At 45.5% G+C, this 19,110-nt stretch overlaps 1 protein-coding gene across 2 annotated transcripts in view; it reads left to right on the forward strand.

Moving 5' to 3' along the window:
* The first annotated feature begins 1,151 nt into the window (after nucleotides 1–1,151).
* Nucleotides 1,152–19,110, forward strand: part of STX17 (syntaxin 17) — a 121,423-nt gene continuing 103,464 nt past the window's right edge. For both annotated transcript variants that reach the window (XM_050938252.1, XM_050938255.1), the window contains exon 1: nucleotides 1,152–1,385. The gene's annotated coding sequence lies outside the window, so the exon portion shown is untranslated. The remainder of the gene's footprint in view (nucleotides 1,386–19,110) is intronic.

Genomic DNA, 19,110 nt, shown 5'->3' on the forward strand with positions numbered 1-19,110 from the left:
CTGGGTTTTGTCACCTGTGTGAACTTCCTTTGTTTTTTCCCTTTGCCTTTCCACTTGATGACTCTGTTTACTGCTTAAATGCAAAGGAAGACAAGCATAAACTCTTTGTTCAAGACAGGTCTGTTTGACCAGGTTGGTGCTATGCGAATCTGAACGTATATTTTTAACATTATCACCTTGATCGATCGATCGGTCCTTCAGCCCTCGTATAGATAGTGCCGATCACAACACATCTTCAATTCTTCTTGTATCCTGGCCTTCCTTCTCCATGTACAGCCATGTTTTTTCATGATAAAATCTTCCCACCTCTTTGGAGATTGGCCGAGTGGTCGTTTCAGTTCCTGTGGGTACCACTTGGTGACAGCTGCAGTTCATCAATTGTCAGTGAGCCTCGCTATATGCCCAGCCCATTGCATTTTACTATGCCTGCTCTCCACAACGATGACCTGCACTCCACTCTGCTGTCTGATCACTTCATTGGGGACATTATACAGTGGAAATGTATAACTCTATGCACAAAGCTGCTACACACATTTCACCACGATGTGACTGATCAGCAAGTTATGAGTTTTAAAATGATACCTCACAAAGCATGCCTTGTACAAAGATTTTTACAATAGAGCACCTGGTGTGAACACAGGGGTGTATTCTGTCACAGAGCTGAGCCAATTTCATGGGATCATGACCCACTCAGTGTTTGGGCATTACCAGAAGTGCCCAGGTAACAGTGTAGTTTCTCTGGCCATTCCTGCTCTTGAACTCCTGGCTTTGACCTTGGCTTGATGTGGACCTTGGACTCTGAAACCCAACTTGGACTGTGATCCTTGGCATTAATCCCCACCTGGAACTTGACTACAAACTCTTCTGCTACTCTCAGCCTCAGGTTTGACCCTACTCTGATCATTAGTACTGACGGCCCTTGTCAGGATCCTGACAATTTTCACTAAACTGATTATTCTTTACTCACGGTATAGTGATTAGTTACCTAATCCACATGATGTTTCTAGTCTGCAATTGAATAACTGAAACTTTTCAAGTGCAACCCCTTTGGCGTTTAGAGAGTATGGCCCCTTTAAATCTTTTTCCTGAGAAGGGAAGTGCTGATTGTTCCAGAAAGAGGAAGTGCAGTTGGTGGGAGGGAGAGGGAGAGAGGGAAGAACAACAGGCGTGTGTGTCCGGATCTCCAGACAGAAGGGCTGCAGCAAGCAGGCCCTCGCAGAGTGAAGCAGCCAAGAATCTGCCTACAGTCTGGGAGGGACAGAGCAGCCAACTGGGGACACCCCAGGACAGGAGCCAGGAGGAGCTCTGTGCCAGGGACGAATCGCCTGAGAAGGACACACCGGAGCTGGACCCAGTATCATTGCTGCCTAGAGCTGCATGAGGCTGTGAGTACTGGGGCTTGTGACTTTGCATTGGGAATAAGGAGGGAGGCTGTTAGCTAGTTAAGTGAGGAGGTTGTCACTTTGTGTGGGTCTGTAGAAAGTGGCAGAAGAGGGCACCAGTGCGGTTTGTTGGGGAAACTTTACTGGTGCCAAAGATGACCAGGAGCACCCAGGACTCAGCACCAGACTGGAACTCTGCCCAGAACTCCTGAGCTCTGTGTGCAGACACATTGCTCACTGTCTTGCTTTCAGACTGTGGTACCACTGGGCCTGGGGAGCCTTGAGTTAAATGCAGCCCTGTTTTACCGCACCCCCTATATTTCCCCCTGTTGTTTTTCTCCTTTCATCTCTCTGTAAATAAATATTTCCCTTTCTTATATCCATTGTACTTTTCCAGTGTGTGTGTGTTCATGTTGTGGGGTTTGGAACAGGTGCCCCTGAGGTGGAACGGACTTTCCCTGCTACGTTCCTGTGCGCAGCTTCTCTTGGTCAGAGCTGCCTGCAGAGTAGACTCCATTTTGGCCACAAGAACACTAGAGTGACACAAATATTAGAATAGTGACTCTTTCACCCATGGATTCTGTTGTTTGATAGGAATATTTGTGTAAAGAACAGCCAGGTCTCAAACATTTGCATGAACAAAAGATTGTTTCCACAAATGTTTACAAATGGATTCCGAAGTTTTGACCAATATGCTGTTCACTCTGACCAACATGTCACGAGTGGCAGTGGAATTAATCTTTAAACTGCAGAGGCAAAAGAAGTGTGACATTGATCTCACCACGCATAATAGCTATGACACGAGATTGCTTGTGGCATTCATGGAGGTGCTGACCACAGTGGAACTCTGCTTTTGGGCTTGGGAAACAAGCACTGACTGGTGGGATCATATTGTGATGCACATCTGGGATGACGAGCAAAATGGATATGGCCAAACTGAACATTCATCTGGAATTTTAAAAAAGATCAGCAAGTTATAATCAGCTTCAAACTGGTCTCAGGGTGTTTAGAAAACATTATAAATAGAGGAAGATGTAAACAGGCTGTCTGCAAAATACTATTAAAAATGTGGTTATGTTAGCCGCTACCCCTCTTCATTTCTGACTCTTCATAGCAAGAAAAGAGCACAAACGTTTGGCTGAACTACATTGGCATATCTCTGCACTTCTGTCACTGTAGCACTGTACTGTAGACACTTGCTATAGTGATGGAAGGAGTTTTTCCATTGCTGTAGTAAATCCACCTCTTTCTCTTCTGCCGCTAAGACTTGTGGGAAGGCAGATGGGGTCACGGGGCATCCTGGGTCCTGTCCCAATGACCTGTGGTGCATTACTTCGCATCCCAGCAGCCCCTGTGCTTCTGTCTGCATTTGGCGCCGTCTTTCAATGGTTTGTGTACTGCGTGCCCTGCCTCTTTGGACTGCAGGAATGGATCCCGAACTGCTGACCAGTATGCTGCTCGCTCTGAGCAACACGTCACGTCCTTAAGCTACAGAGGCAAAAGAAGTGTGACATTGATCTCACTACGCATAGTAACTACGACATGAGATTGCTTGTGGCATTCACGGAGGTGCTGACCACAGTGGAACACCACTTTGGGGCTTGGGAAACAAGCACTGAGTGGTGGGAGCACATTGTGATGCATATCTGGGATGATGAGGAAAGCCACATTCATGGGACTGTGTGATGAGTTCGCCCCAGCCCAGCGGCACAAGGACACGAGAATGAGAGCTGCCCTGCCATTGGAGAAGCACGTGGCAATTGCACTGTGGAAGCCAGCTACTCCAGACTGCTACCAATTGATCGCTAATCAGTTCGCAGTGGGAAAGTCTACCGGTGGACTCATGTTGACAGAGGTGTGCAGGGCCATTAATTACATCCTGTTCCGATAGGCCATGACCATGACCGAAAGACCAAGATACACAATGTGTGTGACACTGTAGATGACTTTGTACAAATGGGCTTCCCTAACTGTGGAGGGGCAATAGATGCCACGCATATTCCAGTTCTGGCACCAGACCACTTAGCCACCAAGTACATTAAGCGCAAGGGGTATTTCTCAATGGTTCTCCAGGTGCTTGTGGATCACCATGGGCGTTTCACAGACATTAACGTGGGGTGGTCCAGAAAGGTGTATGACGCACACATCTTTTGGAACACTGGCCTGTTCAGGAAGCTGGAAGCAGGGACTTTCTTCCTGGACCAGAAGCTCACCATAGGGGAAGTTAAAATGCCCACTGTGATCCTGGGAGACCCCACCTACCCCTTAATGCTGTGGCTTATGAAGCCATACACAGGGCAACTTGACAGAAGCAAGGAGCAGTTCAACAACAGGCTGAGCAAGTGCAGAATGACTGTTGAGTGTGCTTTTGGTTGTTTAAAAGCCTGCTGGCAATGCCTCTATGGGAAGCTGGACCTGGCCAATGACAATGTTCCTATGCTTATAACTGCGTGCTGTATGCTCCATAATATTTGTGAAGGGAAAGGTGAAAGCTTCACTCAGGGCTGGACTGCAGAGGCTCAGCATCTGGAGGCTGAGTTCAAACAGCCAGAGATCAGGGCTATTAGAGGGGCACAGTGCGTGACCATAAGGATCAGGGATGCCTTGAGGCAGCAATTTGAAGCTGAAAGCCACTAATGTTTGTTGATATGCTCGGGAGTGCAGTGCTTGTAATGCTAGGTGGTGATTGGTGCACATGATGCAATATGTGGGTTTAACATAATTGTATGTTGCTTTGCAGTGCTCTTTTTGCTTTCAATTAATAGAATAACGATTGCTTTCAAACCAACACACTTCTTTTAATAAAAGACAACAACCAGAGGAGAGAGTCAAACAAAAAAACCCATCAGCAGTGAGGGGGAGGAGGGAAGGGAAGGTCCAGGAGGAGTTGGGGTCCTAGGACGTCTAAATATTTGTGTATGTCCAGGGATCATGTCCAACCTTCTCCTTTGGAGTACAATGCAGTGGGTGCTGTACTTCAGCAGGGCCAAACTGCAGAGGGATGGGTGTTGAGTGCAGTGGGTAGTGGGAGTCCTCAGTGCTGGACTGTGAGGGGGAGGAGTGCAATGCTGCGGGTATAGACTGCAGCCAGGAGGTTGATAAAAGTGTGTTGGCGGTGCATGGGAAAGAGTTTTGCGACAGCGACTGAAGGGGAGGGCGGGCGCAGAGCTGCTTGGTTTGAAAAGCTAGTATCGCCTGGAGCATGTCTGCTTGGTGCTCCATAACCTTTAAGAGCCACTCCGTGGCTTCATTCTGGCATGCTGTGTTCTCCTTTCGGTCCCTCTTCTCCCTGTCTCACCACTCCTTCAGTTCCTGTTTCTTGGTGGCAGAGTGCATCATAACATCATGCAGAAAGTCCTCCTTAGTTCTTCTTGGTCACTTTCTAATTTTGTGCAGCTGTTCAGCCTCTGATAACAAAGAGGGAGGCTGGGCTCCCAAGGTCATCTCTGTGAAGGTTAAATGCAACATTTTACAGAAGCAGTATTGTTTGCAACACGGACACCACTGATTCAGTGCTTTAAAACACAGCCAGTACTCACATACCTGTCACTAACTGGCTGACTCCAGGCAAGCACACATGAACCACAAGACCCCCAAAATGGTGAGTAGCCACAGAGGCAGGGTAAATTACTCTTCGCAGACCCTGCTGTACACAGGGCATGTGGCTGTTGGGGAGAGTCAGCACTGTAGGGTGGGCCTGATAATCATTCCTGTCCGCACACTTTCCACAGGGTGTGATCATTATGGAAGATATCTCAGGGCATGTCTACACTACACTATGAGGTCGATTTGATAGAAGTCGATCTTTAGTAACCAATTTTATGCAGTTGATCATGCGTGTCCCCACTAAGCGCATCGACTCATGGTGTGGTGCACTGTGGGTAACTATTCCACAGTCCCCACTGCCCACTGGAATTCTGGGTTAAGCTCCCAATGTCTGATGGGGCAAAACCATTATCGCAAGTGGTTTTGGGTACATGTCGTCCTTCTCCCCTCCCTCCCTCTCACCTTGAAAGCAATGGCAAACAACCATTTTGAGCCTTTTTTCCTGGGTTATCCTTGCAGACGCCATAGCACGACAAGCATGGAGCCTGCTCAGTTGCACACTGCTTTCGTGAGCATTGTAAACACCTTGCGCATTATCCTTCAGTTTGTGCAGATCCTAGCTAGGAGCTGCCAGCACGAGGAAGATTGTGAGGAGCATATGGACACAGATGTTTCTGAAAGCACGGGATGTGGCAGTTGGGATATCATGGCGACATTGGGGCATGTTGATACAGTGGAACACCAATTCTGGGCCTGGCAAACAAGCACAGACTGGTGGGACCACATAGTGTTGCACATATGGGATGATTCCCAGTGGCTGTGAAACTTTCGCATGCATAAGGTCACTTTCATGGAACTTTGTGAGTTGCTTTCCCCCACCCTGAAGTGCAGAAATACCAATACAAGACCTGCCCTGACAATTGAGAAGCAAATGGCAATAGCCCTTTGGAAGCCTGCAACGACTGACTGCTGGTCAGTTGGTAATCAATTCGGAGTGCGTAAATCTACCATGAGGGCTGCTGTGATCCAAGTAGCCAGGACAATCAATATCCTTCTGCTAAGAAGGGTACTGACTCTGGGAAATGTGCAAGTCCTAATGGATGTCTTTGCTGCAATGGAGTTCCCTAACTGTGGTGGGGCGATAGACGGTATGCATATCCCTATCTCGGTACTGGACCACCTTGCTACAGAGTACATAAACTGCAAGAGGTACTTCTCAATGGTGTTGCAAGCACTGGTGGATCACAAGGGCCATTTTAACAATATCAACATGGGATGGTCGGGAAAGGTTCATGATGCTCGCATCTTTCAGAACTCCGGGATGTTCGGAAAGTTGCAAGAATGAACTTTCTTCCCAGACCAGAAAATTACTGTTGGGGATGCTGAAATGCCAGTAGTTAACCTTGAGGACCCAGCCTACGCCTTACTCCCGTGGCTCATGAAGCCATACACAGGCAGCCTGGACAGCAGTAAGGAGTCGTTCAACTATAGGCCGAGCAAGTGCAGAATGGTGGTAGAATGTGCCTTTGGATGTTTAAAGGGGCGCTGGCACAGTTTGCTGAGTAGGTTAGACCTCAGCGAAAGCAATATTCCCATTGTTATTGCTGCTTGCTGTGTGCTCCATAATATCTGTGAGAGTAAGGAGGAGACATTTATGGCGGGGTGGGAGGTTGAGGCAGATTGCCTGGTGGTCAATTTTGAACAGCCAGGCACCAGGGCAATTAGAAAAGCACACTGAGGTGCACTGTGCATCAGAGAGGTTTGAAAAACAGTTTCATGACTGACCAGGCTATGGTGTGACAGTTCTATGTGTTTGTCCTTGATTCAAACCCACCCCCTTTGGTGAAGGTACTTCCCTGTAAGCCAATCCCTGTCCCCCCTTCGACTACAGCTGGCACAGGAAATAAAGTCCCTATTGTTCTGAATCCATTAATTCTTTATTTATTAAAAAATACTTTAGATCACTGACAACGCTGACTAGTAAAAGGAAGCCTGGGTGTACAAAGAGTTTGATAACAGGGTGGGGTGGCTGAGGAGGGAAGGATAAGGCCACATTACTTATTGTAGCCCAGGGCCGCCCAGAGGATTCAGGGGGCTTGGGGCAAAGCAATTTTGGGGGCCCCTTCCATAAAAAAAAAGTTGCAATACTATAGAATACTATATTCTCGTGGGGGCCCCTGTGGTGTCCAGGGCAAATTGCCCCACTTGCCCCCCCCACCCCGGGCGGCCCTGTTGTAACCACACTGCAAATCAAAGCTGTTTGAATGACAGCCTTCGGTTGCTTGGCTCATCCCCTGGAGTTGAGTGGCAGGGTTCCTGGAGCCTCCCCTCCGCGTTCTTGTGCATCTGGGTGAGGAGGATATGGAACTTGGTGAGAAGGGCAGGCGGTTACACAATGGCTGCAGCAGGAGTCTGTACTCTAGTTGCCTTTCCTGCTGCTCTACCAGACGCCTCATCATGTCTGTTTCCTCTCCCATTAGTCTCAGCATGTACTCCTGCGTGTTCGAATCATGCTCACTGTAAGCTTTCCTGGCCTCTGCCACTGAATGCCTCCATGCATTCAGCTGTGCCCTATCAGTGCAGGAGACTTGCGTGAGCTCGGAAAACACGTAATAACGAGTACGTTTTTTTTGCCTTCTAATCTGTGATACCTCAGGGACGGAGTTGATGTGGGGAGCATAGAAGCATTTGCAGTTGCAGGGGAGAAAAAAGGGAGAGTAGACTTTTAAGAAGATACATTTCTGAGAACAAAAGGGAGACTCTTTCACAGTGAATCAAGCAATTCACAGCAGACAGCACATATGTTTTAGGTACAAGGTCGCATTTTGCCTTTTATATTGAGCACCTGCTGGTACAGTGACACATCACACATGGCTGGGCAACAGAATTCAGTTTGCAGGCAGCCATAGTAAGCCAAAGGGTATGTGGGGTTGGCTTCTTCTGCATTCATAACGTGTGGGAATGGTTTCAAACTGCAGCACTCTCCTTTCCCATAGCAACCAATGCCAGTTGCGTTTACCGTTTAAAAGGAGGGACCGCGGTTTTGGGGTGGATGTGCAGCACACCCCTCCCTTCCTCCCCCCGCATGGCTTTTCTCCCGGATGATCCCTTTTAGCCAAGTGCAAACAGCCAAGCATGCCTGAGGTCTAATGTGTCAGGGATCAGCAAACAGAGGGGATTACTGTTCCCTTACAAAACTTCCCCTATTTCAACCAGGTGACCATGAATGATATCACTCTCCTGAGGCTGACACAGAAAGATAAAGACCAAGTGTTGCATGAATGCAACCAAAACCAGGACCATTCATTGCCATACTTTGTGCAGCAATGATTCCAGACCACTTGCTACTGGCTTGGTGTGGTAAAGTGTCCTACCATGGAGAACGAAATCAGGCAGCTCTCTCCAGAAACCTTCTGCAAAGACTTTCAGAGTACCTCCAGGAGAGCTTGATGGAGATGTCCCTGGAGGATTCCTGCTCCATCCCCAGACACATTAACAACCTTTTCCATTAGCTGTACTGGCTGCGAATGCATCCCAATTGCTCAGGGCAAATAAAACATTAAACACAATTGCCTTTAACCCCTGTAGTGTTGTTAAAAATGTGCACTCACCAGAGGTGCCTTCTCCACCTTCAGGATCCTGGAACAATAGGCCCTGGACAGGTATTGGCTCCAGGGTGAGGAAAAGGTCCTGGCTGTTGGGGAGAACAGATTCTCTGCTTGCCTGCTGTGCATTCTCCTTCTCCTCTTCCTCATCCACATAATCCTCATCCATGTTGCGTGAGGCTGCCACCTTGCAGGTGTCCACAGAGAGTTTTGGGGTACTGGTAGGGTCCCCCATTCCAGAATGGCATGCAGCTGATCAAGTGGCATGTCTGGGGCTCTGACCCGGAGCGACTGTTTGCATCCTTTGTCTTTTGGTAGGCTTGCCTGAGCTCCTTAATTTTCATGCAGCACTACTGTGTGTACCTGTTGTAGCTTCTCTCCACCATCCTCCATGCAATTTTGGCATATATATCAGCATTTCTTCTGCAGGATCAGAGTTCTGCCTACACAGATTCTTCTGCTCATACTGCAATCAGATCTAGTGTCTCTCATTTGCTCCATTTCTGGAGCTAGTTTGAGATTCTGGGACTGCATGGTCACCTGTTCTGCTGAGCTTGCCATGCTGACCAAACAGGAAATGAAATTCAATAGTTCCTAGTGCTTTTCCTGTGTACCTGGCTAGTGCATCAGAGTTGAAAGTGCTGTCCAGAGTGGTCACGTTGGAGCACTCTGGGATAGCTCCTGGAGGCCAATACACTACCCCAAATTAGACCCAGGAAGGTTGATTTTAGCGCTACTCCACTCATTGGGGAGGAGTACAGCAGCTGATTTTAAGAGCTCTTTAGGTCAGCAGAACGGGATTGTTTGTGTAGATGCATTCATTACAAAATTGACCTAACGCAGCTAAATTTGATATAACCTTGTAGTGTAGACCAGGCCTCACTGCTGAGGGTGAGAAGGGGATCGAGGGTCTTCTCCAAGCCTGTGGCTTCCGCCCTGGCCCTTATGCAGCTCTCCTGTGTGCAGTAATGGTCCTCCTCTCCGCATGACGGCACAGTGGCATGGGAAAGTTACTGTTAATGGGGCAAGAAACAAAGCAGCTCTGCCAAAGAACCTGCAGCAGCGGATTGCCCAGTATCTCCACGAGAGTTTCCTGGAGATCTGTAAGGGAGATTCCCATGAAGTGTGGGAGTCAATCAACAGCCTGTTCAGCTGCTCAGACTAGGTATGTTGTGGGAGACAAGCCAGCTTTCTGCAACCCTTCTGCCCTCAACAACTTGCTTCAGCGATTCCTCAAATCAGATCCACTTACCAGGGGCCTCCTCTCCTGTTTACACTTCACCAAGATTCGACTGCTGTGACTGGCTAGCCTCCTCTGGGGTAGAAAAGAGCTCCTGACTGCATGTATCTCTGACCTCCAAGTCATCCTCTGCCTCTGGGTTCCCCTCCTCCTCCTTATCCAAGATTTCCTCTTCCTGGCTCCGTTCACTCTTGACTGGCAAGCGAGCCATCGAAATATCCACAGTGGTCTTCAGGGTGGAGGTGGGGTCACTGCTGAATATCGCTTCCAGCTCTTTGAAGAACCGACAGCTCATGGGCGCAGCACCAGAGCAGTGGTTTGCCCCCCATGCCTCGTGGTAGGCATTCTGCAATTCCTTCACTTTGACCCTGAACTGCAATGTGTCCTGGTCATGGCCCCTTTCTGTCATGCATCATGAAATCTGTCCGTAGGTATAATAATTCCTATGGCTGGAATGCAGCTCGGACTGGACTGCCTCCTCTCCCCAAATGCTGATGAGGTCCAGCAGCTCGGCATTGCTCCAAGTGGGGGATCACCTGGTGTGTGGAGCAGGCATGACTACTGGGAAGATGCGCTGAGACCACTGCACGCATCAGCGAGCAAACAGGAAGGGGACTTTCAAAATTCCAAAGGAATTTATGGGGTGGATGGGGCTGATGGCTGGTCACCTGAGGGCAGGGCACTAGAGTTCAACCTGAAGACCAGAGCTGTGAGATATCTCCCGGAGGCCAATCACAGTGCTGTAATCGACCTCGGTGTCTACACTGGCACTGCAGCGCTTTAACCCCAGCACAGAAAGCTCTACGTCTCTTGTTCGGATTTTTTTTTTAAAAGCGCTTTACAACTGCACAGTTTCTGCGCACTAAGTATCTTGGCAGTGTGTACACCTCGGGAGTCACAGGGCAGAAAGTTGCTTTACTGCTCAGAAACTTGCCAGTATAGACAGAGCCTAAGCTTTAGATGTAGATCATGCCTGAGTCCTAGTGTGTATTGATGAACTAAGCTCCATCTTTGAACTATGCCATAATTTCATGAAATGACTGTCAAACACCCTTTATGTAACCACATGGCTAGAAGAAACTGCTAAGCTGTCTAGACTTGTAAATTCAAGTAAAAAAAGTGCTGCTTGCAGTGGAGAGTGACAGGGACTTTGGCAGAGAGACTCTTCAAGAAAAAGTCATTGAGAGTAAACCTGAAGAAATGTTCCATCATCCAAGCTAGCCAGCTAAAAGAGTTTCACTTCTATTTACCTCAACTGCACAGAGGAGGAACCTGTTACTGAGAGCTGAGGATTTTCCCAGTGTTCTGATTTTCCCAGAAGAGGGAAGGAAGATGACAAAAGCAGACAGGTTGTAAGCAGGGCCGGCGCTGCCATTTAGGCAGCCTAGGCAATCGCCTAGGGCGCCAGAATAATTGGTGGGCGGCATTTTGCTGGAGGGGGCGGCAGGCAGCTCCGGTGGAGCTGCCGCAGTGGTGCCTGCGGAGGGTCTGCTGGTCCGCGGCTCCGGTGGAGCTGCCACAGTCGTGCCTGCAGACGGTCAGCTCCTCGCGCGGCTCCGGTCAACCGCCCGCAGGCATGACTGCGGCAGCTCCACCGGAGCCGCGGAGCACCGGACCCTCCGCAGGCACCACTGCAGCAGCTCCAGCGGAGCCGCGGGACCAGCGCGCAGGGCGGTGAAATTGCTGTCCGCCTAGGGCGCTCAAACCCCTAGCGCCGGTCCTGGCTGTAAGAGTCTGTTACTAGGAGAGGTTCCAGCATCTAGTCAGTGAAAGCCTAAAAAAATTGATCTAGGGTCTCCAGCTCTATGGTGTAAGAAGTTTCTTAATTTTAATAAGTTATTGAAGTTCAGTTGAGAATCTTTTATTGAATAGTAGTTGCTTAAGATGATCTCTGTGGGTCAACAAAAAAGTAGCCTTAGAATTATCTTTCTATCTAGCCAAGAAAAATTAAGTGAACAGTTTTGAAAGCATTCTTATATAATCTGATTACAAAGGGATGCTGTGATTTTTACATGCCCTTATCCTGTTTGCTGTTGAAAGGCATGCTGAATCCCTCTCTCAAGGCTGAATTGTCTTGCAGTATGAAACCTTACAGAAAAAGAGTAATGAATGATTTGCATAAGTGAATGTTGTTTGCTCAATGGTGGTTGATTGCTACACTCTTTCCCTTTGCTACAGTTTTATTTTTTTCAGATAAAAATACCCTAGAGGTATAGACAGAAGGTGAAATCCTGGCCCCATTGTAGACAATGGAAATGTTGCCATTAACAATGGTGCTAGGGTTTCAACCAGAATTTCTAAGGCCTTGTGTAAACACATTTGTACCAGCTTAGTTAAATTGATGCAATAGCCCTTAATGGAATCTCTAAATCTCAGAGTAGATCTGCACCGGAAACTTCAGATTGCTACCATGGGAACGCTCTTGTAGCAGCACTTTGAAGTGCGAGTCTGGTCATGTGCGAGCACTGGGAGAGTTCCTGGTAATCCACCTCCACGAGGGGTTAGCTCTGACTGCTGGGAGCACGGCTCCCAGCGCTTGGAGCCTGTCTACACTAGTGCTTTAAAGCACTCAGACTTGCTGCGCTCAGGAGGGTGATTTTTCACACCCCTGACTCAGCAAGATAGAATGCTATAAAATGTAAGTGTAGACAAGCCCTCAGTTTAAGAGTGTCTTAGGCTGATTTAGCTTATGCTGATTCCAATTTAAACTAAACTGATATAATAATAAAACCTAAATAAGGCACTCTCCAACCAATCTAGGAGTGTCCTCACAAGAGGATCGCACCAAAAACTAATTTAATCAATGAGTGCAAATTCTGTGTGTAGTCACGCATATAAGTCTGTGTGACCTCACGTCTGAAACCTAGCATAGTGGATACTGGTAACTAACTCTGATCCATACAAAAATAAATCTAATATTATCCATAGACATTTGATCATTAATACACTGAATCCCATATGTCCGCTTCAGACCCAGTGGGGGTGAAAGGGTGTTGGAGAAGACATGGGTCTTGATTAATTCCTGCTGCTGTGGCATATGCAATTTGAAGGACTGTTGTGTTTGAACAGACTTTGAAATGTTTTATATTTAAACAAGAGACAGAGTATCAGAATTCCGCCCTGCTCTGAAAATGTATAGCATGAGTTGTATTGGTGGCATGTAAATCAATAAAGAAACCTTGCAACAAATATCTTGCTCATGTAAAGAAAGTAGCTACAGAAAGTGTTGCCCAAACATCCACAAAATACACATCACTCACAAATTATTGAATGAGATTGATTTTTTCAAGAATGTAAGATGAGATGACATTGCAAATCATGCTGTATATCTGAAAGGCTGGAGGGAACAATGGTCAATGTAACAGAGTAATATCTGTTTCTGATTATACAATGGAAGCATTGTCTGTTTTTGCCATACAGATTCTGCCAGTTATGAAATTAGTAAAGCCAATAACAATCCTGCAGTTAAATACTCAATAGAAACTTAAAATGTTCCACTGGAAGAACTACAGTCACAGTAGGAAGTTCTTTATCCTATGAGAAACAAACTTGCTGAAACATTGAACCCAAAATGAGTTATCTGACAGCCTGCCTATTGAAGAATGTGGAGAATAAGCAATGACATGACAGACTACAAACAAATTTAATGAACTGGGCATCTGGACTGTGTATCAATACATCTGAAACTATGAATGCTTAGAGTATGCAAAAGTAAATGCTGCTTCTCTTTCCCCTGTGGGCATATTAGACATAGAACAGTTTTTATCACTTTACAGGAAGTTTGGAGATTTTCCTATACAAGTTTCAGTGATGGATGAGATCAGTTTTCTTGTAAATTTCATGAACACCCAAATCTGTCAGATCTCTAAGAGACTATTCAAATAATGATTATGGACATCTATCACAAGTCTAGATCTGTCAGCAAGTAGTAGTATTTATTCAGCAAGTGCAACTCCATCTCCATCTTTAGAATTTGTCTGCTCTATCTTTTGCCATCAGTGGTAGTTTCTGCCCAAACCTGAAGGTGGAACTCTTCTTCCTTACATGGCCTTACCATGAGTGACAGCACTTGGCATTGGATCCAGAAAAATTTGACCACCTGGAGATAGGTGACAACATTTGGAGCACTCTGAAATAATTGTTTATATCATCTCCCTTACCAGTGATAGAAAAGTTGAATGTCAGGTATGAAATTTATGTGCTTGCTCTAAAATAGTTCAGGTGATCTTCAAATTTGCCTGGTAGCACTCCTAAAATCCCTTTGTTGTCTTTGGTATGGTGGCTGTTGCAACTTTTCTATCATTGTTGCAAACTTTGGATCCCTCTCTCTCTTTTCCTGCTAGCTAGCTAGCCTTCTGGGTCTTTTGCCTTATGCTAGATTCATAAATTTTAAGGCCAGAAGAGGCCATTATGCTAATCTAGTATGACCTGTATAACATGGGCCACAGTAGCTTGCCCAGTCACTTCTGCATCAGGCCCATAACTTCTATTTGAGCTATAGAATGTCCTTTTAGAAACGCTTTCAATCTTGATTTAAAGATTTCAAATTATGAAGAATCCACCACATCCTCGGGAAAGTTATTTCCACAGTTAATTATCCTCACTTAAAAATTGTGCTTTATTTCTAGCCTGAATTTGTCTAGTTTCAGCTTCCAAACACGGGAGCTTATTATGCCTTTTTCTGGTGTATGCGTACACCATGAACAAGCCATCTTATAATCCTCTGTTGGATAAACGAAATAATTGCAATTTCTAAGCTTCTTATTATAAGGCATGATTTTTAGACTTTAAATCATGATTGTAGCTTTTTTCTGAACTCTTTCCAATTTATCAACATCATTTTGAAGAGTGGACAACAGAACAGCACACAATATTCCAGGAACAGTTCTCATCTGTATACAGAGATAATACCTCCTCTCCACTTGTACTTGATACTCCCCTGTTTATTATCAGAGGGGTAGCCGTGTTAGTCTGGATCTGTAAAAGCAGCAAAGAATCCTGTGGCACCTTATAGACTAACAGACGTTTTGGAGCATGAGCTTTCGTGGGTGAATACCCACTTCCTCAGATGCATGTAGTGGAAATTTCCAGGGGCAGGTATATATATGCAGACAAGCTAGAGATAATGAGGTTAGTTCAATCAGGGAGGATGAGGCCCTGTTCTAGCTGTTGAAGTGTGAAAACCAAATTTGATACCATCAGCTCAGGATTAAACAAAGACTGTGAATGGCTTGTCAACCACAAAACCAGTTTCTCCTCCCTTGGTTTTCACACCTCAACTGCTGGAACAGGGTCTCATCCTCCCTGATTGAACTAACCTCACTATCTCTAGCTTGCCTGCATATATATACCTGCCCCTGGAAATTTCCACTACATGCATCTGACGAAGTGGGTATTCACCCATGAAAGCTCATGCTCCAAAACGTCTGTTAGTCTATAAGGTGCCACAGGACTCTTTGCTGCTTTTCCCCTGTTTATGTATGCAAGGAGCATGTTCACCTTCTCATCTACACAGTATGGCTATAGGAGCCCACATCCATTTGGTTATCTACAATTATAGTAATAGAATCCTAGAAATATAGGGATGGAAGGGATCTCGAGAAGTCATCAAGTCAAGCCCCCTGCACTGTGGCAGGACTAAGTAAACCTTGACTATCCCTGACAGGTGTTTGTCCAACCAGTTCTTAAAAACCTCCAAAGATGGGGATTCCACAACCTGCCTTGGAAGCCTATTCCAGAACTTAACTACCCGTAAAGTTAGAGAGTTTTTCATAATATGTAACCTAAATCTCCTTTGCTACAGATTAAGCCCATTACAACTTGTCCTACCTTCAGCAGACATGGAGAAGAACTGTTTACCAGCCCTTAGCATATTTGAAGACTGTTGTCATGTTCCCCCTCAGTCTTGTTGTTTCAAAACTGAACATGCCTAGTCTTTTTAACCCTTCCTGATAGTTCAGGTTTTCTAAATCTTTTATCAGTTTTGTTGCTCTCCTTTGGACTCCCTCCAATATGTTCACATCTTTCCATAAGTGTGGCATCTAGAACTGGACACAGTACTCCAGCTGAGGCCTCATCAGGGCCAAGCAGAGTAAGACCATTACTTCCTGCATCTTAGTATATTATGTCAACCACATTTGTAATCTTTTTTTTTTTTTTAAATCTTATTTTCCATAAAAACATGTTGCTCTGGTATTATTAGGCTACTATTCTGTGAAGAGGTATACCAGGGCCTTTGAGGCCCCCTAGTGGAGGCCTCATGGTCTTACTACAGCATACCCCAGGAAAGGAGCAGTGAAGGTGGGTCCTCCAGACCTGACTAGAAAGGCTGTAGGGAAGGAGCTAATGAGAGTGCAGCAGGCTCAGAGAAAAGGAGCTGCAGGACCTGACTAGGTCAGTTGCTAGCTGGGAGCAGAAATGTGAGGAAGGGCTGAAAGACAGAAACTCTCTAGGCAAGGAGGCCTGGGAAAGACGATAAGACAAAGAGAACCCAAGGTCTGTAATCCTAAGGTAACAGGGGAAGGTGATAAGACTGTGAGAAAAAGCCCAGGGAAAACCATAGCAGCTAACTGATGTGGTTAAAGGGATCGGTGTGTGAGTGCTGTTCATAGGGTCCCTGGGTTGGGACCTGTAGTGGGTGGGCCCAGGTCCCTCCAAAGGCCACTGGGGAAGTGTCCTAAGCCCTGAGAAGGGGATAAGATTTATTTAAAAGCCAGAGAAAGGGGCTGGAGTTTAAATAGGCTGAAGACCTGAAAAGGCCAAACCATTTATTGAACTTTTCCCCCATTGTTGATGGTGTGACTTAGCTGGAAGGCTGGGCCACTGAAGACCCACCTGACAAGGTCAACACCATATAGGGGGTGCCAGGAGGAAAAAAAAATTGCAGCACAACACCCAGCGGACAGGAGGCACTCGAAAGTTGAGTGCACTCTATCACATTTCCTTTAATTCTTTACTGATTGTAACCCATATTGTAACCATGATTTGTCTAGGAATTATGTCAGGCTGATTAGCCTGTAGCTACCTGTGTCATTCTGATTACCCTTTTGAAATACTGGTACAAAATGAGCTTTACTTCAATCCTCTGGAACTTCCCAAGTGTTCCAAGAATTGTTAAAAATCAATATTAGTAGTTCAGAGAACTACTTGGCCATTATTTAATTCTTTTTGGTGTTTATCATCTGGTCCTACTAACTTAAATGCTTAACTCTAACAGTTTAACATCCTCCCCAGTTTCTGTTGAAATAGAATATATTTCATTATCACTGTAAGCTATGAACCTATCCTACTTCTTTCTAAATACAGAACAAATATTTATTGAACCCTTCTGCCTTTTCAGCATTATGATTGACAACTCTACTAGCTGTATCTAGAAACAGACATGTGCCATTATTAGGATTTAATTTTTTTCCTGATATATTTAAAGAATTTCTTCTTGTAGTCCTTAAACTTACTAGCCATAGAATTTTTCTTCATTTATACCTTTAGCTCCCCTTATCAATTGTCTGCTTTTCCTAACTGCTCATTTGAACTCATTGCTCTCAATTTACCCATTTTTCCATTTGTTGTATATTATTTTAATTGCTATTTTCACTTCCCCTCTTAACCAGGATGGTTTTTAAATCAGAGAAGCTTTCTTATGTGACTGTGGAATTGTAAGTTATTGAGGGACATCTAATAAATACCCATTATCATTCACATTTTAATACTTAAAATTTTCCTCCCACTCAGCTTTGCTCATGATTTTTTCCAGCTTTGAGAGATTGGGTATTTTAAAACACCAAGTTTATATATTACTGGTCAGGACTATATTCAGTTCATGCCTAACAAATTTAATTAGGTAATGATAGCCTAGGTAGCCAACCTTTTTTTAAAATCTTTCTCAGTCAGAATGAGGTCTAATATAGAATTACCCCAAGATGGCTTCCATACTTTTCTGTTAGAAAGTTATCTGTAATTTTCTGAAACTTCAAAGAAGTTTTCCTAGTGTCAAGATATCTCCAGTATGTGTCCTCAAGATTGAAATCTTCCATCATAACACAATTTTCTTTCTATATACTATAGATGTTTAAGATTAGCTCATCTTATTCTCCTGTCTCAGTTGGTAGTTTATAACTGTCCCCCACCAGTACTCCATCTTCTAATTTGTCAGTTAGAACAGCCTAACTGTATTGTTCTTTGCATGAGTTAGGTGATACTTTTAAGCATAATTAATTTTGGTTCCAAAGAGTTCACTTCAGAAAACCTCTTAAGTTGACGGAAGAATTGGTATCTCTTTATTATTTTTAGAAATGGAAGCTTTAATTTTTCTCACTTGAAGAACTCTTCTGTTTTCTTCTAGCAGAGCTTCTACTCCCAATATACTTAGTGACAGATGTTAAACATCTCTTCAACCACACAGAGGAATCAGAACCAGGAGTGGTCATCAGGAATGAGCACTGCCGAGGATGGTAGCATCACTGATGGTCGATTTCTGACTGAATGGAACCCAATAGAGCCAGTTTACCCAATGGCTTATATAAATACAATTGAAGGTTTCTAATCTAGCTATTAATAAATTCAAAAGTAGCTTAAACAAGATCTCTTTTTATACAGAAACCTATTTTTAGACCCTGCAAAAAGTTAAAGGAGTGGTGGAGCAGAATTAGGCCAAGAAGGCCCTGCCCCTCAGCAGCTCCTGGGCATGCTCCCTATAGAGCACCTGCTTAAAAGGGAGATCTGGCAGTCAGGCCCAGGGAAGAGTGAAGGAGAGACTGGCTGCAAGAAGGCATCCAGGCTGTAGCCACTGAGTTAGAGGACTCTACAGGGAAAGGATTGTAACTGAGAGTAAGACTCAGCCAGGAGGCTGGGGTCTACCCTTGCCCCCTGACTTAGCAGCAGACAGGCCACTTGTCCAGTATTAAACTGGGCAGTCCTGCTTTCCTAGGGTTTGTCCCCCATCCAGTACTGAGACTAAACCATATCTGGTTTAGTATCTGTATCTTGTGGATGATGCCATTTTGAAGAGCATGCAAGGTCACTTCCAGCTTTCAACCCACATCTCCAGTGTCACCCAATCATAGAATATCAGGGTTGGAAGGGACCTCAGGTCATGTAGTCCAACCGCCTGCCAAAAGCAGGACCAATCCCCAGATTTTTGCCCTATATGGCTCCCTCAAGGATTGAGCTCACAACCCTGGGTTTGGCAGGCCAATGCTCAAACCACCGAGCTATCCCTCTCCCCAGATAATGGCAGGCAACAGCTGTGATTGACAGGTAATAGTGCAGAAACTGGCCCAGGAGAACAGTCATGGTCACCAAAGAAGAAGACGACATCTGGGCCAATGGGGTCTTTCAA

Source organism: Gopherus flavomarginatus, chromosome 2 (assembly GCF_025201925.1).
Source record: "Gopherus flavomarginatus isolate rGopFla2 chromosome 2, rGopFla2.mat.asm, whole genome shotgun sequence".
Classification (NCBI taxonomy): Eukaryota; Metazoa; Chordata; order Testudines; family Testudinidae; genus Gopherus; species Gopherus flavomarginatus.